The sequence below is a fragment of the Aotus nancymaae genome, unplaced genomic scaffold (assembly GCF_030222135.1).
Source record: "Aotus nancymaae isolate 86718 unplaced genomic scaffold, 86718_ANA_hifiasm-v0.15.2.pri h1tg000022l_1, whole genome shotgun sequence".
Taxonomy (NCBI): domain Eukaryota; kingdom Metazoa; phylum Chordata; class Mammalia; order Primates; family Aotidae; genus Aotus; species Aotus nancymaae.
The window spans coordinates 48044559-48071888 of NW_026988435.1; the positions used below are offsets into that span (position 1 = coordinate 48044559).

General features: G+C 38.4%; 1 protein-coding gene across 2 annotated transcripts in view; it reads left to right on the plus strand.

The window, feature by feature from the left end:
* The first annotated feature begins 15511 nt into the window (after positions 1-15511).
* PCBP3 (poly(rC) binding protein 3) overlaps positions 15512-27330 on the plus strand; it is a 290673-nt gene continuing 278854 nt past the window's right edge. The window contains exon 1 of one of the 2 annotated variants that reach the window (XM_064380239.1): positions 15512-15677. The gene's annotated coding sequence lies outside the window, so the exon portion shown is untranslated. The remainder of the gene's footprint in view (positions 15678-27330) is intronic. The other variant, XM_064380246.1, reaches the window with a different exon arrangement.

A 27330-nucleotide genomic window follows, 5' to 3' on the forward strand; every position in this document is an offset into this window, starting at 1 on the left:
AGATCATGAACACTTCCTTGTCTCATAATGTGTCCTTCTAAAATATGATTTTGAATGGCTGCATACTATTCCAAAGAGTGTCCCAGCTTATTGAACCATTTCCCTATAGCTGGACATTTATGTTGCTTGAAAATACTTACCATAATAAATAATGCTTTGAAAAATATCCCATACAAATATCATTGCGTGTATCACTGATTAATTCTACATTTCTAAAGGTAGAACTATTAGCTCAAAGCTTGTAAATGTTTTTAAGTCTTCTGGTACTTAACCATCTATCTTCCAACATTTCTAAAAAATAACATAAAACTTAGACATCTGTTTCTGTAATTCTCCAGGTTGGGATGGGACAGAACTATTGATTTTTAAGCATCTAGGTTCCTGTTTTCTTAACCCTGTTTGCAAAGTGGTTTTAAATTATTCATCTAATTGCAATATGGATTCTATTTATAGATGCATTTGTGTATGAGATCGCTCCCTTAATGTTTGAGGAAAAGCTTACAAATTGCTATTGTCACATTCCTATCTCTGTAAATCCTTTTCTACTCCTATTCACCCTTTCTTTGTTCTCAGTCAACCCAGTAGAGACACGGAGACAAATAAGACCTTGTATCCTTATATTACTCAGACAAAACGGGTGTTCTGAGCCAGCCCTTGTTCTTTTCTTCTTGCCATTTTTTAACTAGTTGATCTAAAAAAGATGAGAGATCAGGCTATTAATGATTAATTCAAAAATATTTTTTCTGGTTTCTAAAGTAATAGATGTTTATGTAGAAAATTTCTAAATGAAAAATTAGCATAAAAAGCAGAATAAAAATCTTGATAATTCTACCCACAGATGACTACTATTTAAATATAACTTGATCACGCCAGCTTATTCTTAAAATATATGATTAGATTCTGATGGCTTTTTTTTTTTTTTTTGAGACAGAGTCTTGCTCTGTTGCCCAGGTTGGAGTGCAGTGGCATGATGTCGGCTCACTGAAACCTCCGCCTCCTGGGTTCAAGCAATTCTTCCTGCCTCAGCCTCCCGAGTAGCTGGGATTATAGGTGCGCACCACCATGCCTGGCTAATTTTTGTATTTTTTGGTAGAGACAGGGTTTCACTGTGTTGGCCAGGCTGGTCTCAAACTCCTGACCTCAGGTGATCCGCCCACCTTGGTCTCCCAAAGTGTTGGGATTATAAGCGTGAGCCACCACGCCTGGCCTGATGACTAATATATTGTTTGGGAATTTTGCTTTTGTGGCTATGAGTGAAATTGGCTCAGACTTTTCTTTTCTTGTAGTTGTTCTCTTTCTAATCTGAGATGAATACTTATTAATTTGCAGCTTTTCCCTTTTTCTAATATGTGTGTTTAAAGTGACATATTTTCTTATAAACAGTGCCTCAACTACATCATACAAAGTTTGATTTAAGGCATTTTCATTTTTGTTTGATATACTTTCTGATTTCCATTATGGTTTTTTATTTGATTCCTAGGTAATTTAGAAAAACGTTTAAAAATTTCTAAACATAAGCATATTTCCTTGTTTTATTATTCTTCAGCACAGTTATCTGCCCAAAGATCTTGCTTTCTATGATTTTAATCCTTTGAAATTTGCTGATTTGCCTTATAGCCCAGAATATGGTATGTAGGTTTTCTCAGGCATTCCTATGTGCTTGGAAATAATTGGGTTCAATGTATTATACCATATTTTTTTTTAGCTGAGTTGATCAGCATATTATATCTGCTTTCTTACTAGTCTTTTTGGTTGTTATATTCATTACTAAGATAATTACACAATTTCATTATGATTATGGATTTGTATTATTTTTCCTTGCATTTCTGTCCATTTTTATTTATACATTTTTGAGACCATGTTATTAGGGGCACACAGATTTAAAACTGTTGGGTCTTCCTGATGAATGGAGACTTTAATTATTATGACTGGTTCTCTTTATCTCTAGTAATGAATATTTGACTTTATGATATGATATGTCTGATGTTAATATTAACATAGCCATGTTAGATGTCTTAGGCTCATATTTGCATGATATCTTTGATTTTTATCATCTTATTCTCAACCTTACTATAGTTTTATACTTTAGGTATGTCTCTTACAAAGAGTATACTTAGTTTTTTTTTCATTCAATCTGACAATCTGTCTTTTAATCGGAACAGTTAATTTACATTGAATGTAATTACTGATCTATTTGGGTTTAAATTCACAATCCTATTATGTATTTATCTTATTTTACATTTTCTGTGTTTATTTTTCTCTCTTTTCTTGCATTATTTTAATCTGATAATGTGATTTTTTTAAAAAAACATTCATTCCATTTTTCACCTTCTCCAGTAGATTGGAGATTATGTAAATTGTTACTAACTTATCCAGATAGTACAATTAAACCTTTATCTTTCTCCTAGATAAATCATAGTTTCTTAGAATACTTGGACTCTATGACTACCTCCAGATTCATATATATGCTTGTTATTGTGTATTTTAATTCTATATTCTTTATAAATTCAGTGAAATAAATTAATATTAAATGGCATTATCATATTAACAATATTGGTATTAATAGTATTATTACTGATAACATGAACAGTATTGTATTAGCGGTAATATTAACAGTTAGTACTCATTTAGATTTATTCAGAGATTTATCTTTTCTTTGCTCTTCATTGCTCTCTGGCATTTCTGACTTTCATTCTGGGATGGTTTCACTTCTGCCCAAAGAGCCTTCTTTAGAAACTCCTTTATTGCAGGTCAGCTGGTGGTAGATACTGCGATTTTTTTTCTTTGAGACGGAGTCCAGCTCTGTCTCCAGTCTGGAGTTCAGTGGTGTGATCTCAGCTCACTGCAACCTCTGCCTCCCCAGTTCAAGCAATTCTCCTGCCTCAGCCTCCTAAGTAGCTGGGACTACAGGTGGGCACCACCATGCCCAGCTACTTATTTTTTTTTAGAATATTCTTTTTTTTTGTTGTTATTGCACTTTAGGTTCTGGGGTACATGTGCAGATCATGTAGGATTGTTGCATAGGTACATACATGGCAAGGTGGTTTGCTGCCTTCATCCCCCCATCACCTGTATCTGGTATTTCTCCCCTCACTATCGCTCCCCACCCTCCCCATCCCCGTTCCCCTAGACCATCCCTATTGACCACAGTGTGTGATGCTCCCCTCCCTGTGTCCACGTGTTCTAATTGTTCAACACCTGCCTATGAGTAATAACATACGGTATTTGGTTTTCTGTTCTTGTGTCAATTTATTGGGAATGATGGTTTCCAGATTCATCCATGTCCCTATGAAGGACATGAACTCATCGTTTTTTATGGCTGCATAGTATTCCATGGTGTATATGTGCCACATTTTCTTTATCCAGTCTATTGATGATATGATGGACATTTGGGTTGGTTCCAAGTCTTTGCTATTGTAAACAGTGCCGCAGTGAACATACATGTGCATGTGTCTTTATAATAGAACAATTTATAATTCTTTGGGTATATATCCAGTAATGGGATTGCTGGGTCAAATGGTATTATTTCTAGGTCCTCGAGGAATTGCCACAGTCTTCCACAATGATTGAACTAATTTACACTCCCACCAACAGTATAAAAGTGTTTCTATTTCTCCACATCCTCTCCAGCATCTGTTGTCTCCAGATTTTTTAATGATCGCCATTCTAACTGGCATAAGATGGTATCTCAATGTGGTTTTGATTTGCATTTCTCTAATGACTATTTTTTCATATGTTTGCTGGTCTCATCGATGTCTTCTTTTGTAAAGTGTCTGTTCATATCCTTTGACCACTTTTGAATGGGTTTTTTTTTTTTCTTGTAATTCTGTTTTAGTTCTTTGTAGATTCTTTGTAGATTCTGGGTATTAGCCCTTTGTCAGATGGGTAGATTGCAAAATTTTTTCCCCTTCTTTGGTTGCCGGTTCACTCTAATGATTGTTTCCTTTGCTGTACAGAAGCTCTGGAGTTTAATTAGATCCCATTTGTCTATTTTGGCTTTTGTTGCCATTGCTTTTGGTGTTTTAGCCATGAAGTCCTTGATTATGCCTATGTCCCAAATGGTTTTGCCTAGGTTTTCTTCTAGGGTTTTTATGGTGTTAGGTCTTATGTTTAGATCTTTAATCCATCTGGAGTTAATTTTGGTGTAAGGTGTCAGGAAGGGGTCCACTTTCTGTTTTCTGCACATAGCTAGCCAGTTTTCCCAACACCATTTATTAAACATGGAGTCCTTTCCCCATTGCTTGTTTTTGCTGGGTTTGTCAAAGATCAGATGGTTGTAGATGTGTGGTGTGCTTCTGAGGCCTTTGTTCTGTTCCATTGGTCTATGTCTCTGTTTGGGTACCAGTACCATGCTGTTTTGATTACTGTGGCCTTGTGGTATAGTTTGAAGTCAGGCAGTGTGATGCCTCCAGCTTTGTTCTTTTTGCTTGGAGCTGTTTTGGCTATGTGGGCTTTCTTTTGGTTCCATATGAAGTTTGAAGTGGTTTTTTCCAGTTCTGTGAAGAAGGTCATTGGTAGCTTGATGGGGATAGCATTGAATCTATAAATTACTTTGGGCAGTATGGCCATTTTCACGATGTTGATGCTTCCCAACCATGAGCATAGGATGTTTTTCCATCTCTTTATGTCCTCTCTTATTTCATTGAGGAGTGGTTTGTAGTTCTCCTTGAAGAGGTCCTTTACATCATTTGTTAGTTGTATTCCTAGGTAGTTTATTCCCTTTGTAGCAATTGGGAATGGGAGTTCACTTTTGATTTGGCTCTCTGTTTGTCTGTTATTGGTGTATAGAAATGCTTGTGATTTCTGCACATTTTGTATCCTGAGACTTTGCTGAAGTTGCTTATCAGTTTCAGGAGATTTTGGGCTGAGACGATGGGGTCTTCTAAATATGCAATCATGTCATTTGCAAATACAGACAATTTGGCTTCCTCTTTTCCTAATTGAATACGCTTTATTTCTTTTTCTTGCCTGATTGCTGTAGCTAGAACTTCCAATACTATATTGAATAGGAGTTGTGAGAGAGGGCATCCTGGTCCTGTGCCAGATTTCAAAGGGAATGCTTCCAGTTTTTGCCTGTTCAGTATGATATTGGCTGTGGGTTTGTTGTAAATAGCTTTTATTATTTTGTGATACATACCATTAATACCTAGTTTATTGAGGGTTTAGCATAAAGGGCTGTTGAATTTTGTCAAAGATCTTTTCTGCATCTATTGAGATAATCATGTGGTTTTTGTCTTTGGTTCTGTTTATGTGATGGATTACATTTATAGACTTGTGTATGTTGAACCATCCTTGCATCCCCGGAATGAAGGCTACTTGATCGTGATGAATAAGCTTTTTGATTTTCCGTTGCATTCTTTTTGACAGTATTTTATTGAAGATTTTTGCGTTGATGTTCACCATGGATATTGGCCTGAAGTTTTCTTTTTTAGTTGCATGTCTGCCTGGTTTTGGTATTAGGATGATGTTGGTCTCATAAAATGAGTTGGGGAGGATTCCCTCTTTTTGTATTGTTTGGAATAGTTTCAGAAGGAATGGTACCAGCTCCTCTTTGTACGTCTGGTAGAATTCGGCCGTAAACCTATCTGGACCTGGGCTTTTTTAATTGGTAGGCTATTAATTGCTGCCTCGACTTCAGCCATTGTTATTGGTCTATTCAGGGATTCAACTTCTTTCTGGTTTAGTCTTGGGAGAGTGCAAGTGTCCAGGAATTTATCCATTTCTTCCAGGTTTACTGGTTTGTGTGCATAGAGTTGTTTGTAGTAATCTCTGATGGTAGTTTGTATTTCTGTAGAATCGGTGGTGATGTCCCCCTTATCGTTTTTTATTGCATCTATTTGATTCTTCTCTCTTTTCTTTTTTGTTAGTCTGGCTAGAGGTCTATCTATTTTGTTGATCTTTTCAAAAAACCAGCTCCTGGATTTGTTAATTTTTTTTGAAGGGTTTTTTGAGTCTCTATCTCTTTCAGTTCTGCTCTGATCTTAGTTATTTCTTGTCTTCTGCTAGCTTTTGAGTTTTTTTGATCTTGCTCCACTAACTCTTTCAATTTTGATGATAGGGTGTTGATTTTAGACCTTTCCTTGCTCCTCATGTGGGCATTTATTGCTATAAATTTCCCTCTAGACACTGCTTTAAATGTGTCCCAGAGATTCTGGTATGTTGTGTCTTCGTTCTCATTGGTTTCGAAGGACATCTTTATTTCTGCCTTCGTTTCATTATTTATCCAGTCTACATTCAAGAGCAGTTGTTCATTTTCCATGAAATTGTGCGGTTTTGAGTTAGTTTCTTAATCCTGAGTTCTAATTTGATTGCACTGTGGTCTGAGAGACTGTTTGTTATGATTTCTGTTGTTTTGCATTTGCTGAGGAGTGATTTATTTCCAATTATGTGGTTGATTTTAGAGTAAGTGCAATGTGGTGCTAAGAAGAATGTATATTCTGTGGATTTGGGGTTAAGAATTCTGTAAATGTCTATTAAGTTCACTTGGTCCAGATCTGCATTCAAGTCCTGGATTTCCTTGTTGATTTTCTGTCTCGTTGATCTTTCTAATATTGACAGTGGAGTGTTAAAGTCTCCCACTATTATTGTGTGGGAGTCTAAGTCTCTTTGTAGGTCATTAAGGACTTGCATTATGTATCTAGGTGCTCCTGTATTGAGTGCATATATATTTAGGATCATTAGCTCTTCTTGTTGTATTGATCTTTTTACCATTATATAATGCCCTTCTTTGCTTCTCTTGATTTTTGTTGGTTTAAAGCCCGTTTTATAAGAGACTAGGATTGCCACCCCTGCTCTCTTTTTGCTCTCCATTTGCTTGGTAAATCTTCTTCCATCCCTTTATTTTGAGTCCATGTGTGTCTTTGCACATGAGATGGGTCTCCTGAATACAGCACACTGATGGTTCTTGGCTTTTTATCCAATTTGCCAGTCTGTTTCTTTTGATTGGGGCATTTAGTCCATTTACATTTAATGTTAATATTGTTATGTGTGAATTTGATCCTGCCATTTTATTACTGGTTGGTTGTTTTGCCCTTTGGTTGGTGTAATTTCTTCATTGTGTTGTTGATCTTTACCGTTTGGTTCTTTATTGCAGTGGCTGGTACTGGTTTTTCCTTTCTGTGTTTAGTGCTTCCTTCAGGAGCTCCTGCAGGGCAGGTCTGGTAGTGACAAAATCTCTCAGCAATTGCTTGTCCATAAAGGATTTCATTTCTTCTTCACTTATGAAGCTTAGTTTGGCTGGATATGAAATTCTAGGTTTGAAGTTCTTTTCTTTAAGGATGTTGAATATTGGCTCCCACACTCTTCTGGCTTATAGGGTTTCTGCAGAGAGATTTGCTGTGAGTCTGATGTGCATCCCTTTGTGGGTGACCCGACCTTTCTCTCTGGCTTCCCTTAGTATTTTTTCCTTTGTTTCAACCCTGGTGAACCTGACAATTATGTGCCTTGGGGTTGTTCTTCTAGAGGAATATCATTGTGGTGTTCTCTGTATTTCCTGTATTTGAATGTTGGCCTGCCTTGCTAGGTTGGGGAAGTTCTCCGGGATAATATCCTGAAGAGTGTTTTCCAGCTTGGATTCATTCTCCCCATCATCTTGCGGTACACCCCGATCAGGCATAGATTAGGTCTTTTCACGTAATCCCATATTTCTTGAAGGCTTTGTTCATTTCTTTTCACTCTTTGTTCCTTTTCTTGCCTTCTCGTTTTATTTCATTGAGTTAATCTTCAATCTCTGATATCCTTTCTTCTGCTTGATATATTTGGTTATTGAAACTTGTGTATGCTTCATGAAGTTCTTGTGCTGTGTTTTTCAGCTCCATCAAGTCATTTATATTCTTCTCTAAGCTGGTTATTCTAGTTAGCATTTCATCTAACCTGTTTTTCAAGGTTTTTAGTTTCTTTGCATTAGGATAGAACATGTTCTTTTAACTCAGAGAAGTTTGTTATTACCCACCTTCTGAAGCCTGCTTCTGTCAGTTCGTCAAATTCGTTCTCCATCCTGCTTTGTTCCCTTGATGGTGAGGAGCCACCCAGCTAATTTTTATATTTTTAGTAAAGATGGGGTTTCGCCATGTTGGCTAGGATGGTCTTGATCTCTTGACCTTGTGATCTGTGCACTTCGACCACCCAAAGTGCTGGGATTACAGGCATGAGCCACCACTCCTGGCCGACACTGTGTATTTTTTAATCTAAAAATATTTTTATTTCATCTTTTCACAGTTTCTTTCAATTTACTTCAACATTTTGTTGGATACAATTCACACACCATAAAATTCACCTTTTTAAACTTTACAACTGAGTGTTTTTGGTATATTTTCAAGGTTATGCAGCTATCATCTCTATATAATTCCAGAAAATTTTGTTCACCTTAAAAATAAACCTCATACACAGTAACTACCTGTTTCTCCCTCCCCAAAGGCCCTGGCAACTGTTAATTTAGTTTTCATCTCTAAGAATTTGCCCATTAGGGACATTTAATATGAATGGAATTATATAATATGTGGCCTTTTGTGTCTGGCTTCTTTTGTTTTGCATAATGTTTTCAAGCTTTATCCATGTTGTAGTATGTGTCAGTATTTTATTCCTTTTCATGGCTGAATAATATTCAGTTGTATAGATATATGGCATTTTGTTTATCCATTCATCAGTAGACATTTGCGTTGTTTTTTGGCTGTTATGAACAACATGCTATGAACAATCATGTACGAGTTTTCATATGAATACATGTTTTCACTTGTCTTGGGTTTATACTAGAAGTAGAATTGTTGAGTCATACAGTAACTCTTTTTAAGTTTTTGAATAACTGCCAAATTGTTTCCCAAAGATGGTGCAGCATCTTTGGGAAACAATTTGGCAATGTAAATTTCCAAATGATTTGGAATGTAAATGAAGCATTTTACATTCCCATCAGTAATTTATGGGGTTCCAATTTCTGCATTCTCTCCAACACTTGTTATTTTCCAGTTTTTTGAATATAGCCATGTAGTGGGTGGGAAGTAGTATCTTATTGTGATATTAATTAGCATTTCTCTAGTGACTAATGATATTCAGCCCTTTTCATGTACTGCTTATTGGCCATTTTTGTTTTTTCTTTGGAGAAATGGCTATTTAAATCCTTTGCCCATTTAAAAACTGGATTGTTTGTCTTTTTATCACTGAGTTGTAAATGTTCAATATATATTCTGTATATTAGTCTCTTATCAGATAAATGATTTGCAAATATTTTCCCTCCAACTGTGAGTAGTCTTTTCATTTTCTTGATAGTATCCTTTAATGTACAAATGGTTTTTATTTTGATGATATCGTGTTTATTTTTTTCTTTTGTTGCTTGTGCTTTGTCATATTTTAGACATAATCCTACAAAGATTTACACCTCTGTTTTATTCTAAGGGTTTTATAGTTTTTAGCTCTGAAATTTAGGTCATGAGTGCATTTTGAGTTAATTTTTATCTATGGTATAAGGGAGGAGTTTAACTTCATTCTTCTGCCTGTGGCTATCTAGTTGTCCTGGTACCATTTGTTTAAAAGACTACCTATTGAATGGCCTTAGCACCTTTGTCAAAAATCATTTGACCATAAAATATGGGTTTATTTCTGAACTCTCAACTCTTTATTTCATTGACTTATATGTTTTTCTCTGTGCCAGCAGCACACAGTCTTGATTATTACAGCTTTGTAGTAAGTTTTAAGATTGGGAAATGTGAGTCCTTCAACTGCGTTCTTTTTATTTATTTTGGTTATTCATTGTCCCTTGCATTTCCATATGATTTTTAAGACTAGTTTGTCACTTTCTTAAAAAAAAAAAGATCAGGTAGAATTTTGATGGGGATTAACTGAATCTGTAGATCAATTTAGGGAGTATTGTTAGATTAACAATATTAAGTTTTCCAATCCATGAGCATAAGACTTAGTAGCTGTGATAGTTTTTTAGTGGATTCTTGAGGATTTTCTATGTGCAAGATTATATCATCTGCAGATATAGATACTTCTAATTCTTTGTTTCTAATCTAGATGCCTTTTAAAAATTTTTCTTATATAATTGCCCTGGTTATAACCTTTAATATAATGTTGAATTGCTGTGGCATGGGTGGATATCATTGTTTGTTCTTCATCTTAGGGGGAAAGCTTTTAGCCTCTCACCAGTAAGTATAGATGGCTTCGGATTTTTGTAGATGCCCTTAATTAGTTTGAGGAATTTCCCTTCTATTCCTATTTTGTTGAGTGTTTTTTTTTTAATCACAAAAGGGAGTTGAATGTTGTCAGATGCTTTTCCTGCATCTATACTATGTTATTTTTGTCCTTTATTAATGTCATGTATTACATTGATTCAGTTTTGTATGTTGAACCAACTTTGAATTTCTTAGATAAATTCCACTTGTCATAGCATATAATCCTTTTTATATATTGGTAGATTTGGTTTGCTAGTGTTTTGTTGAGGATTTTTCCTTTTTTTTTGAGATGGAGTCTCGCTCTGTCACCCAGGCTGGAGAACAGCGGTGTGATCTCAGCTCACTGCAGCTCTGCCTCCCAGGTTCAAGTGATTCTCCTGCCTCAGCCTCCCGAGTAGCTGGGATGACAGGCCCACACCTCCATCCCCAGCTAATTTTTGTATTTTTAGTAGAGACAGGGTTTTGCCATGTTGGCCAGGCTGGTCTCGAACTCCTGACCTCAAGTGATCCACCCACCTCGGCCTCCCAAAGTGCTGAGATTACAGGTGTGAGCCACCGCACCCGGCCTTGTTAGGGATTTTTATGTCTGTATTGTCTGTATTCTTAAGGCATGTTAATCAGTAGTTTTCTTGTGATCTATTTGTCTGGTTTTGGTATTAGGGTAATACTGGCCTTATAGAATGAGTTGGGAAGTATCCTTTACTCCTTGTGAATGATTAGTGTTCATTCTTCTTTAAATGTTTGGTAGAATTGAATAGTGAAGCCATCTGTTTGTAAACTTTTCCTGGTAGAAAATTTTTAAAATACTCAATGTTTTTAATTCCTTTAGGTTTTTTTCAGATGTACTACTTTTTGAGTTAGTTTTGGTAGTTTCTTTCTAGGAATTTGTGAATTTCACCTAGCTTATCCAATTTGTTGGCCAACAGTTCATAATATTTCGTTATAGTCCTTTTATTTCTATGAGATTGGTAGTTTTCTTTCTGATTTTAGTAAATTGAGTCTTCCCTCTTTTTGTTCCTGGTCATTCTAAATAAAGGTTTGTCAGTGTTGTTGGTCTTTTCAAAAAACCAACTTTGGTTTCATTGTTTTTTATTTTCTATCTCATTTTTGCCCCAATATTTGTTTTTTTTTTTTCTTTCTTTTGCTTGCAAAGATTTAGTTGGCTCTTTTATAATTTCTTAAGGTAGAACTTTAGGGTAGAACTTTAGGTTATCAATTTGAGATGTTTCTTTTTTAATATAGGTGTTTACAGCTCTAACTTTGTAAGAACTGCTTTCACTGCCTTTCATAAGTTTTGATATGTTGTGCTTTTTTTTTTTTTGGTGAAACAGGGTCATGCTCTGTCATCCAGGCTAGAATGTATTGGTGCCATCACAAGTCACTGCAGCCTCAACCTTGATTCTCCTGAGGTCAAACCATCTTCCCACCTCAGCCTCCTGAGTAGGTGGGACCACAGGTGCATTTCCCAACACCTGGCTAATTTTTTTTATCATTTGTGAGACACAGGGTCTTGCCATGTTGCTCAGGCTGGTCTCGAACTCCTGGGCTCAAGCAGTCCTCCCACCATGGCCTCCCAAAGTGCTGGGATTACAGGCATTAGCCACTGTGCCTGGCCTCATTTTTAATTATCTCAAAGTATTTTCTAATTTTCGTTGTGGTTTCTTCCTTGGCTCTTTGGTTATTTAGCAGTGTATTATTTGATTTCCACAGACTTTTGCATTTCTTAAATTTCTATCTGTTACTGGGGCTTCATTTTGAGATATATATGTATATAATTGTTATATCTTCTTGATAAATTGACCTTTTTATACTTATAAAATATTCTTTGTCTCTAATAACAATTTTTGTCTTAAAGACCATTTTTTCTGATGGTAATATACCCAGTCAAGCTCTCCGTTTATTACTGTTTGCATTGTATATATTTTTCCATGCTTTCAGCCTATCTGTGTCTTTTAATTTAAGTGTATTTCTTGTATACTACATATAATTGAATCAGGAAAAAATCCATTTAGACAATTTCTGTGCTTATATTGGAATGTTGAATTCATTTACGTTTAATGCAGTTTTGATAAGGTGAAATTTATGCCAGCCATTTTGCTTCTTGTTTTCTGTATGCGGTGTCTTTTTGAATTTTCTATTACTCCATTACTGACTTTGTGTTAGATAGATATTTTCTAGTGTACTGTTTTATTTCCCTTATCCTTTCTTTTTACTATTTTTTGTTATTTTCTTAGGGGTTACTTGGGGGCTTACTACTGACAGTTTACAACAGTTTAGTTTGGATTAGTACCAGTCTAATTTCACTAGTATACAAAAACTTTGCTTCTGTATGTCTCCATTCCCTCCTTCCTCCTTTGTGCTGTTATTGTCATACAAAGTCATGTTGGCTGGGCACAGTGGCTCACACCTGTAATCCCAGCACTCTGCGAAGCCGAGGAGGACAGCTCACTTGAGGTTAGGAGTTCAAGACCAGCCTGACCAACATGGTAAAACCCCATCTCTACTAAAAAAATAACAAAAATTAGCTGGGCTTAGTGGCGCATGCCTGTAATCCCAGCTGTTTGGGAGGCTGAGACAGGAGAGTTGCTTGAACCCAGGAGGTGGAGGTTGCAGTGAGCTGAGAAAAAAAAAAGTGCATCTTTATACATTCTCTGCACTTCAACACAGATTTATAATTATTGCCTTTTACAGTTATCTGCACTTGTTACAGTTTTCTTTTTAATAATTTTTATTTTTTAATTTAAAAATAGATTTAGAGGGAACAAATACAGTTTTATTACATGGATATATTGCATACTGGTGAAATCTAGGCTTTTAATATAAGCATCACCCGAATAGTTACATTTTACCCATTAGGTAATTTCTCATCCCTCACCCCCCTTCATCCTCCCACCTTTCCAAGTCTCTGGTGTCCATTATTATATTCTGTGTGTCCATGTGTACATATTACTTAGTCCCATATTCTCTCGTAAATGAGAATATATGGTATTTGACTTTGTGTTTCTGAATTATTTCACTTAGGATAATGGCCTCCAAGTCTATCCATGTTGCTGCAAAAGACATATTTTCATTTTTTTATGTGGCTCAGTAGTATTTTATGGTACATGTATACTGCATTTTCTTTATCCAACCATCTGTTGATAGATAGATTGGTTTCATATCTTTCTATTGTGAATAGTGCTTTGATATAGTGATTTCCTTTGGGTAGATACACGGTAGTGGGATTGCTGGATTGAATGGTAGTTCTATTTCTATTTTTGGTTCTTAGAGAAATCTCCATACTGTTTTCCATAGAGGTTGTACTAATTTACATTTGTTTTCCTTTTCTCTCCATATTTGCAAACACCTGTCATTTTTTGACTTTTTAAATAATAGCTGTTCTGAGTGTTATAAGATGGTATCTCATTGTCGTTTTAATTTGCATTTCTCTGGTGATTAGTGATGTTGAGCACTTTTTCATATGTTCGTTGGCCATTTGTATGTCTTTTGAAAAATGCCTGTTCATGTTGTTTGCTCACTTTTTAATGGGGTTATGTTTTTCTTCTTTTATAAGTTGTTTCGAGTTTCTTGTAGATCCTGGATGTTAGTCCTTTGTTGGATGTTCATTTTTTTTTTTTAACTTCTTTTTACTTTCTGTTCCTTAGATTGGATAATCTCAATTGATCTATCATTAAGCTCACTGATTATTCTGCCTGTTCAAATATGATGTTGAACCCCTCTAATGAATTTGCTATTTCAATTATTTTATGTTTTAACTCTAGAATTTTTATTTGGTTTCTTTTTATAATTTGTTTCTTTATTGATGGCTGCTTGATGAAACACCACTGCCATTCTTTAATCCTTTATACATGGCTTCCTTTAGTTTTTCAAACGTATTTAAAATAGATTATTTAAAGTCCAACACCTTGGGAACAGTTTCTATTGATTGCTTTTTCTTTTCCTGTGTATGGACCATATTTTCCTGTTTCTTTGTAAGTGTCATAATACTTTTTTGAAAACTTTATGTTTTAAATAATGTAACGTGGCAACTCTGGAAATCTGATTCTCCTTTTTTCCATTTTTTTGTTGTTGCTGCTTGTTGTAATAGCTTCTGTTTGTTTATTTAGTGACTTTCCTGAACTAACTCTGTAAAGTCTGTATTCTTTTTTTTTTTTTTTTTTTTTTTTTGAGACGGAGTTTTGCTCTTGTTTCCCAGGCTGGAGTGCAGTGGTGTGATCTCAGCTCACCACAACCTCTGCCTCCTGGGTTCAAGCATTCTTGTGCCTCAGCCTCCCGAGTAGCTGGGATTACAGGCATGTGCCACCATGTCTGGCTAATTTTGTATTTTCAGTAGAGAAAGGGTTTCTCCATGTTGGTCAGGCTGGTCTTGAAGTCCCAACCTCAGGTGATCTGCCTGCTTCGGCCTCCCAAAGTGCTGGGATTACAGGTGTGAGCCACCGTGCCTGGTCAAGTATGTATTCTTTGTCATATATCTTCACTGATTCCGTACTTGAATAGCTTAGTGGTCAGCTAATAATTGGACAGAGATTTCCTTAAATACCTGGAATCATTAAGTCTCATGGTCTCTCCCAAGGGACCCTGTGTATATGTTTGGGCATGTGTCAGCTCTTAACCTACCAGTTTATAACCGCCTTAGTCTTCATTTTCTGATTGTGCAGAGTGTTAATGTCAGCCCAGTGTGAGAGCTTAGGGCTATCTCAGGGCACTCCAGTTTCTTTTCTGGGCATTCACACAACCTTGAGTAGATGCACCATGGCCTTCTGGATTACCAGAAATATACAGAATTTTTAATACCCTGTGGGCATCTCATTCCCCAGATTTTCCTTTTAAGCTTTTGGGTTAATGTATTATTTGCTCCAACTATTGTCCACTGTCTCAGGTAGTCACAAAATTAAACAATTGCCTTTAGTTGTTCTGACAGACACCTCGGTGGAAAATACTTTTCAGTGACCGTGTGTCCAGTCACAGAAATGTAACCTTGCAAGTGTAACCTGTTAGCCATATCAAATAATAAGACTTTGAAGGGGCTCCAACCCTGTTTTGTCCTCTTCTGCTGCTGCCCGGCTGTTGATTTTCACTATGATTGTAGGCTGTTGGTTTTCAAAACTACTGTAGAGCTGGGGTAGGGTTAGGGGATGGGGAATGGGAATAGGGTAAGTTAAAATACCACAGAATTTCTGTTCTTGGATATTTAACCATTTTTCTTTAACAAATGTTCTCCATATTGTGGCAACCCTTTGGTTAAATTTCTAGATTTCTGAAAAAAGTTGATTTGGACAACTTTTGCCATTTAAAAATTGCATTTGTGAAAGAAGGGATTTTTGGAAGTTCTTACTTTGCTGTTTTCACTTACATCACACTCTCATGTTTATTCTTAAATGATTTTGTTTCTGTATATTGAATTTAATGTTGGCATTTTTTTTTCCAGCACATTGGAGATATATTTCCACAGCATCTGGCTTTTCTTGTTCCTGTTCTGCAGTCAGTAAATGTAACTGCTGTCTTCTGGAGGTAATCTATTGCCTTAAAGGGTTTTCCCATTATCCTTAGGTTTCTATGGTTTCACTAAGTTCAGTGCTCCTGCCTGAGGTATGTTGGCGTCTTGTATCTGTAGCATGATGTCTTTCATAAGTCTGAGAAATTTGCTGCCATTTTCTTCAGATATTGCTTCTGTATCATCTCTTTTCTTTCTTTCTGGGACTCTGATTAAATTTGTGTTAGATTTCTCACCATGTGTTCTCATGCTCTCTCTCTTTTATATTTCTAGATTTTGGCCTCTCCACTTAATGCTTCGAATATTTTACTTTGACCTAGTTTCCAGTTCACTGATTCTTTCTTCAGCAGTACCCAATCTGCTTTAAAACCCATTTATGACTTTTTAACTTTTCAGTTTTAGATTTAAAAAAATTAAAACTGTTACTTTATGTAGCTTCTAATCTCTTGTTTCTGTTTTTTTTTTTTCTTTTTTTTTTTCTTTTTTGAGACAGAGTTTCGCTCTTGTTACCCAGGCTGGAGTGCAATGGCGCGATCTCGGCTCACCGCAACCTCCGCCTCCTGGGTTCAGGCAATTCTCCTGCCTCAGCCTCCTGAGTAGCTGGGATTACAGGCACGTGCCACCATGCCCAGCTAATTTTTTGTATTTTTAGTAGAGACGGGGTTTCACCATGTTGACCAGGATGGTCTCGAACTCTTGACCTCGTGATCCACCCGCCTCGGCCTCCCAAAGTGCTGGGATTACAGGCATGAGCCACCGTGCCCGGCCTTGTTTCTGTTTTTAACTATAGCAAGTGTAGTTTTAAAATTTTAGTCAAACATATAACATAAAATTTGCCATTTTATTTTATTTTTATTTAATGTTTTTTTGAGATGAAGTCTTGCTCTGTCACCCAGGCTGGAATGCAGTGGTGCAATCTTGGCTTACTGCAACTTCTGCCTCCCGGGTTCAAGTGATTCTTCCACCTCAGCCTCCCAAGTAGCTGGGACTACAGGTGCATGCCACCACACCTGGCTAATTTTTGTATTTTTAGTAGAGATGGGGTTTTGCCATATTGGCCAGGCTGGTGTCGAACTCCTGACCTTGTGACCCCCCTGCTTCGGCCTCCCAAAGTGCTGGGATTACAGGTGTGAGCCACTGCGCCCAGCCTGCCATTTTAAATAGTACATTTTATGTGTACAGTTCTGTGACATTAAGTTCATTCATGTTGTTGTGTAACCATCCATCTCCAGTACTCTACATCTTGTAAAACTGAAACTCTTTACCTGTTAAACAATAACTTCCTTTCCTAAACCCCTGGCAACCAGCATTCTACTTTCTGTCTTTATGAATTTGACTGCTACAGATACCTCATACAAGTGGAGTAATAAATATTTTTCCTTTTGTGACTGGCTTATTTAATGTAGCATAATATCTTCAGGGTTCATCCATGTTGTAGCATGTGTTGGAATTTCTTCCCTTTTTAAGGCTGAATAATATTCCATTGTATATGTACACTATATTTTGTTTATTCATTCTTTGATGGACACTCGGGTTGCATCCGTCTTTTGGCTGTAGTGAGTAATGTTGCCATGAACATGGGTATACAAATATTTGAGTCCCTTGCTTTTACTTCATTTGTGCATATACCCAGAAATGAAATTGCTAGATCATATGCTAATACTTTTCTTAACTTTTTGAGGAGTGACTGTATTGCTTTCATAGCAGCTCCAGCATTTTACATTTCTACCAGCAATGCCCAAGGGTTCCAGCTTCTCCACATCCTAACCAACACTTATTATTGTCTTGATAATAGCCATTCTGATAGGTATGAGAAGATATCTCTTTGTGGTTTTAATTTGCTTTTCTTTAATGATTAGTAATGTTAATCATTTTTTCATGCGCTTATTGCCCGTTAGTATGTGTTCTTGAGAGAAATTTCTATTCAGGTCATATGCCAGATTTTTAACTGGGTTGTTTGGGTTTTTGTTATTATACAAGTGTATTTGTTAAAGTAGTCTGTATTGGGTAATTCCAACTTCTTGTCTTTGTACATATGCTTTTGTTTTCTGTGATTTCTACTGTTTCTTCCTCAATGTGTCACTAATTTCTTTTAGGGTGCTAGACATTTGTATTTGCAGAATATTTTTGAGGAATAATTTGAAACCTGGGATGATGATGATGATGATTATTATTATTTTTTCTGAGACAGAGTCTTGCTCTGTTGTCAGGCTGGAGTGCAGTGGCGTGATCTTGGCTCACTGCAACCTCTGCCTCCCGGGTTCAAACAATTCCCCTGCCTCAGCCTCCTGAGTAACTGGGACTACAGGCACATGCCACCATGCCCAGCTAATTTTTTATATTTTCATAGAGATGGTGTTTCACCATGTTGGCCAGGATGGTCTTGATCTCCTGACATCATCATCTGCCCTTTTCAGCCTCCCAAAGTGCTGAGATTACAGGCGTGAGCCACTGTGCCCTGGCAGTTCTTTAGTCTTAAAGGAGCCAACTTAATCCAGTGTAGTCTTAAGGACAACCAGATGAGTAGAACAAAGGTTCAGTGCTTGGGAGGGCTGACTTGCTTCTGAGGACTTACTCTGTACCTTAAAGGGTTAGCCCTTTGTGGTTCCAGTGCAAATTGAGGGCTGGTACCTCAGTATCTGATTCATGCTTTTACTCTCTTATCTCTTGCCCCAGTTTTTGGATATTTTGGGTAACTTTCACATCTGTAACAATCCCACAAATTTCAGGGCCTTACATGGTAAAATTTACTTCTTGCTCATGTAACAGTTCACTGTGGATGTTCCTCCTCAGTGATCAGCTTTCCTCTGTGTGGTGACTCGGCCCAGTTTCTCACAGTGGGTGGTCATGCCATCTGCTATGGAGGTGGCATCCTCATCCTCTAGGCCCAGCTTCCTGTCAGTCCAACTGGCAGATGGGGGAGCACACATGGAGAAGGCACACATGCTTCTCAGCCATGTTGGCCCATAAGTGACAAGGACCATGATCTGTATCTCTTCATGCTTTCCACCAGCAAGATCTAGTTAAAGGATTCTATCCAGATGGAGGTGAGAAATCTGCATTGTGTTGTTTCTGGTTGACAGTTGCTTCCCAGTTTCAATGCTGTCCTGGGAAAGGGGAGCACAGTTCTTTATGGTTATATCTGTCTCGGTCCTTCGCCTTGGCACACCCTTCTTTGACAGTTGTCGTGTGCTCATCTCTCCAGGGACACAATCCAGAGTTGCCCTAGGTACTATGTCTTGCACAGAGGATGAATTTCTAGTGTTGTGTAGTTTTTATCAAATCCAGTTGTCACGTTTGTGGTTTGATGACTGAACTGACACACAGCTTATCTGGTGTTCACACTGTATAATAGTGGAGCCAAATCAAGCCAATTGCAGTTTTTAAAACTTCCATTTTGGAAGGAGACGAATGGAAGATAAACATCAGTTCTTTGTCCACAGTAAGAGCAACATCCCATGGGCAAGTATTATGAAAGCATCTATCAATGTTTTCTAAGCAAAGGCCACTAGACACTCACTTGGGAACCATGGGGTGTTGTGGTAAGAGGGTATTGGAAAGAACCTGTTACAGGATTTGGGCTTTTGTTAGGTGATTTGGGGGAGGGTTCAAGAAAGTGGGGTGCTATCAGTAAGTAGGGACAATTTTATGATGAGTATCTCATTCAATCTTATCTATAAGGAGGATAGACTGGAGTGAGGTTAAAGTTATGATTGATAAAGAAACAGTCACCACTTATGTCAGTGGGGAGAGAGATTTTGGCACAATCTTGTTTTTGTCTTCATTCATCATGGTCACAGTATAGCATGTCTGATTCTTTTACCTCCTATCCTAGGAGTGGGGCAGAAGAAACTGGTCTGTTGTCCTCCAGGCCTCCTTGCTCCATCTGGCTAGGCTTTGGGAGTGCTATGGTTTGAATATTTGTCCTCTTCAAAACTCATGTTGAAGCTTAATCTCTAATATAGCAGTATTGAGAGGTGGGGCCTTTAAGATGTGATTGGATCTTAAGGGCTGTTCCCTTATGAGTGGATTTATCCATTCATGGGTTAATGGATTAATGTGTTATGAGGGAAGTGGAATTGGTGGCTTTATAAGAAGAGGAAGAGATACCTGAGCTAGCATACTCAGCCCCCTTACCATGTGATGCCCTGCCCCATCTCAGGACTCTGCAGAGTCCCCACCAGCAAGAAGGCTGTCACCAGATTCTCCTCCTTGACCTTAGACTTCTCAGCTTCTATAACTGTAAGAAATAAATTCCTTTTCTTTGTAAATTACTGAGTTTTGGGTTTTCTGTTATAAGAAACAGAAAATGGACTAAAATAGGGAGAATGTCTTCCTCAGGGGTTAGGGGCTGCAAGATCCCACAGCCTGCTTTCTGCTTGTGGAAATTTGGATTATTTTGACAGTCATTGACTGTTTTAAGCTCATATGTCTTTGGCAATGCAGTTTCTCCCCAATTCTAGTAGCTTCTGATCTATTTGCATCTGGTAGTTTTATGTGCCAGTAACTATAGCCAAGGTTCTTTTCTAGTTACAATCTTCTAGCCTACTTCATATCTTTGCTTTCTTATGCGTGTGTTTCTCCCTACTCAGGGTGTCTTGAAGCTTAACATAATACAATAGGCATGGGTGTGGGTGAGAGACACACCTGTAATCTCACCTGTGTGTACAGTTTAGCCCTCTCTTCATTGTGAAGTCTTAATGGGTCTTTGCTCCTCAGAACATGTTCAGCCGCACATCTTACTCTTGGGGTGCAGAGGGATAGCTTTGCCCGGATTTTGAGGCCCATGTTTCTGGACTGTCTCTGGATGCCTTCCTGTCTCTCTCAAGCCAGCCAGTTTTTGCCTAAGCTCGTGTCTTTCTGTGATGCTCAACTAAGCAAAATGAGTAACAGTCACCTAGACAGTTGGCATTTCCTTTTCTCTTCCCCCTGAGCTAGAGGCTGGGTGTGTGCATGGTCTGCTTTCAGGTGATCGGGGTAAACAGCTTCACTAAATGACATGCACTGTATAAAATAGGTCTTCTCATTACCAGCTGTCTGACAGAGGTTTTTATTATGATATCACCCTCTTCAAAGAACCTAATTCTATGTTAATTTATCTCCATTGAAATATGTATTTAATGATAGAGAATTTGAAAGAGGAAAATTTCTGATTAGACTCTTTCTTTGGGAATTATTTGACCCATTTTCTACTTCCCTCTGCCTCTCCACTGTTTGGAAATGAAGCTGTACATTTGTGGCAGTTTTCTAAGCAGCCATCACAAAGGCATAGTATGGCGATCCATCTTTTTTGTTTTTAATTGTATTAACATTGGAAAATCAAACCTTTTCTAATTTCTTACAAGGAGAAAAAAAATAAGACACTTCAGTTTTTTTAATTAGATGAGATATAACGATAAAAATTTTTGATGAAGAAAAGAGTTTTGTATTTAAGTTGCAATGATGTGGGCAACTTCCAGACTCATCCCTCTCTGTCTGTAGTATCCTACAAGCAGTGCCTGGGCTTTTGAGTTTTTCTGCTTTGAAGAGAGGCAAATGTGAATACCTGGCTTGAGCTTCTCCTGAGGCCCTTGTGGAAGTAACATGAGATGACTGATGTGCAAACACATTCAATAGTAAAGCTCTCTGGGTAGAGAAGACATTATTATTTCATCCTGAAGTACTTTTGGAAGGTTAATAATTTATTTAGCACACTAAGTTCATCCTCTGAGGCCATGTGTTTCTGCTATAAGGTACCAAAACCAGCCTTGGAAACTTACAGCATTAAGAGAGGAAAGGTCCAGTGAGTTGGACTCCTTATGAGTTTTACTGAGTTGGGTGCTTTTCTGTAGAGTTCTGAGTTCTATTTATAATTATCCTTAAGCAAAAAAGAAACAACCCAAAGTGGTGACAGAGAGTGTTCAATTTACAGTTATCTGTGGTATAACCCAGTTAATAATCATCCATAATACTTAAGGTCCTAGACTGCTGGTTTGAGTTTTTAATAAATTTCTAAGATAATAAGATTTTGTAATGGAACGATGTTTCTCAGTAATGTCTTTCACTGAATTATCTTGACTTGAGTCAAGACAAGACTCAAGAGTGACTTTATTTTAAATGTAAATCCGCCATGTAACTTCTGACTAACCCTGAGCTGATAATGCCTCCATAATGTTTAGTTGATGTTACTACTCTTCATGTAGGAACACCAATTCATTGTAAGTTTTCTTCAACCCTTGTTGTTGCAGAGATCATAGGCTGTGATGACTGTAGCATCCTACACATATCTTCCAGAGCACTACACTTATGTTCCAAGATATGAACCCTATGTCTGGGGGTTTGTAGTGCAGCGATCTACCTGTCTGCACCTGCCCAAGACCATGATTCTGTCTGTAAATTCTCCAATAAATCACCCAGTACCAACAAACTAGATTCTCTGCCTCCTTCTTTGGTTTCTTGGCTCCTTTGGTATTTGAGGATTGCTTTGCATATGTGGCCCTTTCACAGAACACTTGATTAATTATCTAATTAATTAAACAAATAATAATGAAGTAGGTTATGTTGCTTACTAAGAAATTGATAAAGTTGAGGTAGCCATACTTCTCTAAGTCCACTTAGGAAACCAAAAGTTTTTGTTTAATGGTCTTTTCAATGGTAAGCCATGTATTATTCATATAATTAGTGTGGAGGCTGTTACTGAGAGAAGGTGTAGTGGCTTGCTTTTATATGAGGGCACTGGAATCAGATGTGGTCTGTAGATTCCCATTGTGGTCTGTGACCCATGCTGGGACTGACTTTTCTCCCCGGCTCCTGGAACAGGGGTCCAACCCCTCATGACTTCCTCCTTCTCTGGCTCATTTGGACATCCACAGGGGTCTCTTTCTCTTGGATATGCGCCACCTAGGACCCATCATATCTATTTGTCTTGCTCTGGGAGCCACTGCATCTTTAGGACACAGCTTCTCCTAAGCTGATAGGGATGTGCTGGAGCCTGTGGAGTGCCTCTGTTGTCCAGAGTTCTGTGGTAAGGCCCTAAGAAGCTCTTCCACCAGAAGAACAGAGCATAGTTGAGGCGAGGTCCTGTGCTTTGCAGGACTTACTGAGGAGACTCTGACCCTGGTCTTCCTTCTTCTGTCGTTTCCAAAAGTGAGTGCATGGGGGCAGTGGGGTGGAGGTCAGTTCAGTGAGCACACACAGTAGGGAGGCAGAGCCCTTTACCTCTTGGGCGGCTGAGGCTGAGGTCCTGGGCTGAGGCTGTCTGCTTGGTGTCCTTGATGCAGGGATAGATCTTATTTAGGCAAACATGCCCCTATAGACAGGCAGGGCATGCCACCAAGGGAACCCACAGGCAAGGCCCAAATGCTCTTATTTGTGGTATACATTAGGCAGATAGCCAGATTAGAATATCAGGCTGGAAGGGAGCTTACAACTTACTGCCGAACAGAGAAATAAAATGTAACCCATTGGGGGCAGTAATAGCTGATGAACAACCATGGTGGTTCTCACTCACGGTTGGCTCAGAGCTGGGGGCACTCGGCATATTGCAGTGCCAGTGAAAGCAGAGCTGAGACTCAAACCCTCTTTTTCCCTCTTTTTATCCCATAGCAACCACAGTCAGCCTGTAAAATCTCCTGTGATTTGTGGAGTCTCGGGCTCCCTGGAAACCTTTCAGGGGGCTCATAAGGTCAAAACTGTTTTCATAACGATTTGGAGCCATTCTTTCCTTTTCTCTGTGTGGACATTTACACTGATGGTGTGAAACCAATGGCAGGCACTTTGACAGACATCAAGACCATGACACCAAACTCTACTGACAGTGGTCATATTCTTCACTGCCACCCACTCGCATACAAAAAGCCAACACCATTTAAGAATGTTCTTGGCCAGGCACGGTGGCTCACGCCTGTAATCCCAGCACTTTGGGAGGCTGAGGCGAGTGGATCACGAGGTCAGGAGATGGAGACCATCCTGGCTAACACAGTGAAACCTCGTCTTTACTAAAAATACAACAACAAAAAATTAGCCTGGCGTGATGGCATGCGCCTGTAGTCCCAGCTACTCGGGAGGCTGAGGCAGGGGAATCGCTTGAACCCAGGGGGTGGAGGTTGCAGTCAGTGAGCTAAGATCGTGCCATCGCACTCCAGTCTGGGCAACAAGAGCGAAACACTATCTCAAAAAAAAAAAAAAAAAAAAAAAATTGGCCGGGCGTGGTGGCTCACGCCTCTAATCCAAGCACTTTGGAGGCCAAGGCGGGCGGATCACCTGAGGTTGGGAGTTCAAGACCAGCCTGAGCAACATGGTGAAACACCGTCTTTGTAAAAAAAAAAAATTCTTGAAGAAGTAGGAATGATTAATTTTATTACATTTTGACTTGTGAGTACATGTCTTTTTAATATTCTGTGAGATGGAATTGAAAGTTTGCATAATGTACTTTGGCAGATGGAACTACAATGATTGTTTTGAGGAAAAGCACTTGTGCTTTTTTTGAGTTAGGAGTTAAACTAGCTCCTCTTTTAATGGAACACTGTTTTTACTTTAAAGAACAACTGACAGACAAACCATGGTTATTCAGACTTGTATTTTTGGCATAAAATGTCTGAAAATTGAACTAACTGAGCCTGTTACTTCAAAGGAATTAACTGCTTGTATTTGTTGCAAATGACAAAATTGAATTTTCAGGCAAAACTTAGAATTTTTGAAAACTTGTATCTGTCATGGTGAGCTTGATGGCTTCCCAGCCAGTATAGGCATCACTCATTTTATTGCACTTTACAGAATTTTTATTTTTTATTTTTTAACAAATTTAAGATTTGTGGCAACCCTGTATCAAGCAAGTCTTTCAGTGCCGTTTTGCCAATAGCATTGCTTACTTCATGTCTCTGTGTCACATTTTAGTACTTCTCATGATGTTTCAAACATTTTCATTATTATTTTACCTGTTATGGTGATCTGTGGTCAGCAATCTTTGCTACCATTGTAATTATTTTGTGGTGCCATGAGCTGTGCCCATATAAGATGTTCTATGTGTTCTAACTGCGCCACAGCCGATCGTTCCCCCATCTCTGCTTCTCATGGGGCCTCCCTTTGCCCTGAGATACAACAGTAGTGAAATTAGGCCAATTAATAACTCTTGAATGGCTCCACATGTTCAGGTGAAAGGAAGGGTCCCACATCTCTCAATTTACTCATTTTTTATTTTTATTTTTGAGACAGAGCCTCACTCTGTTCCCTAGGCTGGAGTGCAGTGGTGTGATCTTAGCTCAGTGCAACCTCTGCCTCCTGGGTTCAAGCTATTCTTGTGCCTCAGCCTCCCGAGTAGCTGGGATTACATGTGCATACCACCATGCCTGGCTAATTTTTTGTATTTTCAGTAGAGGCGGGGTTTTGCCACATTGGCCAGGCTGGTCTCCAACTCCTGGCCTCAAGTGATCCACCTGCCTCGGGCTCCCAAAGTGCTAGGATTATAGTCGTTAGCCGCCACACCTGGCCATGTCTCCCACTTTAAATAAAAAATTAGAAATGATTAAGCTCAGTGAAGAATGCATACTGAAAACTCAGATAGGCTGAAAGCTGGGCCTCTTATGCTAAATAGCCAAGTTGTGAATGCAAAGGAAGTTCTTGAAGTAAATGAAAAAATGTTACTTCAGGGAACACACAAATGATAAGGAGTGAAATAGCCTTGTTGCTGATATGGAGAAAGTTTGAGTGGTCTGGATAGAAGATCCAACTAACCACAACATTTCCTTAAGCCAAAGCCCACTCCAGAGTAAGGCCCTAATGCTCTTCACTTCTATGAGGCTGAGATAGCTGAGGAAAGTGTATAGGAGAATTTGAAGCTAGCTGAGGTTGGTTGATGAGATTTGAGCAAAGAAGTCTCCATAGCATAAAGCTGCAAGGTAGAGCAGCAAGTACTGATGTAGATGTTGTAGCATGTTCTCCAGAACAGTAGGAGAACTGATGAAGGTTGCTACACTAAGGAACAGATTTTCAATGTAGACAAAATAGCCTTCTATTGAAAGACTGTGCCATCTAGGACACTCACAGCTGGAGAAGAGAAGTCAATGTCTGGCTACAAAGAAAGCACAGGCTGACTCTCTTGTTAGGGCCTAATGCAGCTGATGACTGTAAGCTGAAGCCAGTGCTCATTTACCATTCCAAAACTCCTAGGACCCTTAAGAAGTATGCTAAATAACTATGCCTATGCTCTATACTGGAACAACAAAGCCTAGATGACAGCACATCTGTTTACAGCATGGTTTACTGAATCTTTTAAGCCTGTTGTTGAGACCTACTGCCCAGAAAAAGGTTCTTCTCAAAATATCACTGCACCCAGTCAAGAGCTCTGATGGAGATGTGCAAGGAGATGAATATTGCTTTCATGCCGTTAACATCGCATCCACTCTGCAAGCCACGGATCAAGGAGTAATTTTGACTTTCAAGTGTTACTATTTAAGAAATCCTTTTGTAAGGCTGTAGCTGCTACAGATGGTGATTCCTCTGATGGATCTGGGCAAATTAAGTTGAAAACATTCTGAGAGGCATTCACCATTCTAGATGCCATTAAGAATATTCGTGACTCATGGGAGGAGGTCAGAATATCAACAGAGTTTGGAAGAGGTTGATTCCAACTTTAAGGGCTTCCAGACTTCATTGAAGGAAGTCACTGCAGATGTGGTAAAAACAGCAAGAGAATTAGAAGCAGAGCCTGAAGGTGTGAATGAATTGCTACAATCTCATGAGAAAACTTGAATGGATAAAGAGTTGCTTCTTATGGATGAGAAGCAGGAAAGTGGTTACTTGAGAAGCAGTCTACTCATGGTGAAGATGCTGTGAACATTGTTGAGATGACCACAAAGGGTTTACAGTATTACCTAAGCTTAGTTGCTAAAGCAGCAGCAGGGTTTGAGAGGACTGACTCCAATTCTGAACGAAGTTCTACTGTGGTGAAAGGCTATCAAATAGCATCACATGCTACAGAGAAAACTTTCGTGAAAGGAAGAGTCCATTGATGTTGCAACCTTTAGTGTTGTCTTATTTTCAGAAACTACCACAGCCACCCCAGCCTTCAGCAGTTATCACCCTCACTGGTCAGCAGCCATCACCCAGGCAAGATTCTCACCACTAAAAAGATGATGACTCGGCTGAAGGCTTAGATGATCATTAGCTTTTTTTTTTTTTTTTTTTTTTTGCAATAACGTATTTTTACTTTTTTCTTTCTTGTTTTTTTGAGATGGAGTCTTTCTCTGTTGCCCAGGCTGGAGTGCATTGGTGCAATCTTAGTTCACCACAACCTCTGCCTCCTGTGTTCAAGCGATTCTCCTGCCTCAGCCTCCCAAGTAGCTGGGATTATTGGTGTGCACAACCACACCCAGCTAATTTATATATTTTTAGTAGAGACAAGATTTTGCCATGTTGGCCAGGCTGGTCTCTAACTCCTGACCTTAAATAATCCACCCACCTCAGCTTCCCAAAGTGCTAGGATTACAGGCGTGAGCCACCATGCCTGACTGCAATAAAGTATTTTTAAAATTAAGGTATGTACGTTGTTTTTGGACATAATGCTGTTGCACACAATAGACTGCAGTAGAGTATAAACATAAATTTTGTATGTTTTGGGAAATGAAAAAATTCATGTGACTTGCTGTAATTTAGTATTTGCTTTATTATGGTACCTGAAAAATGAACCCACAA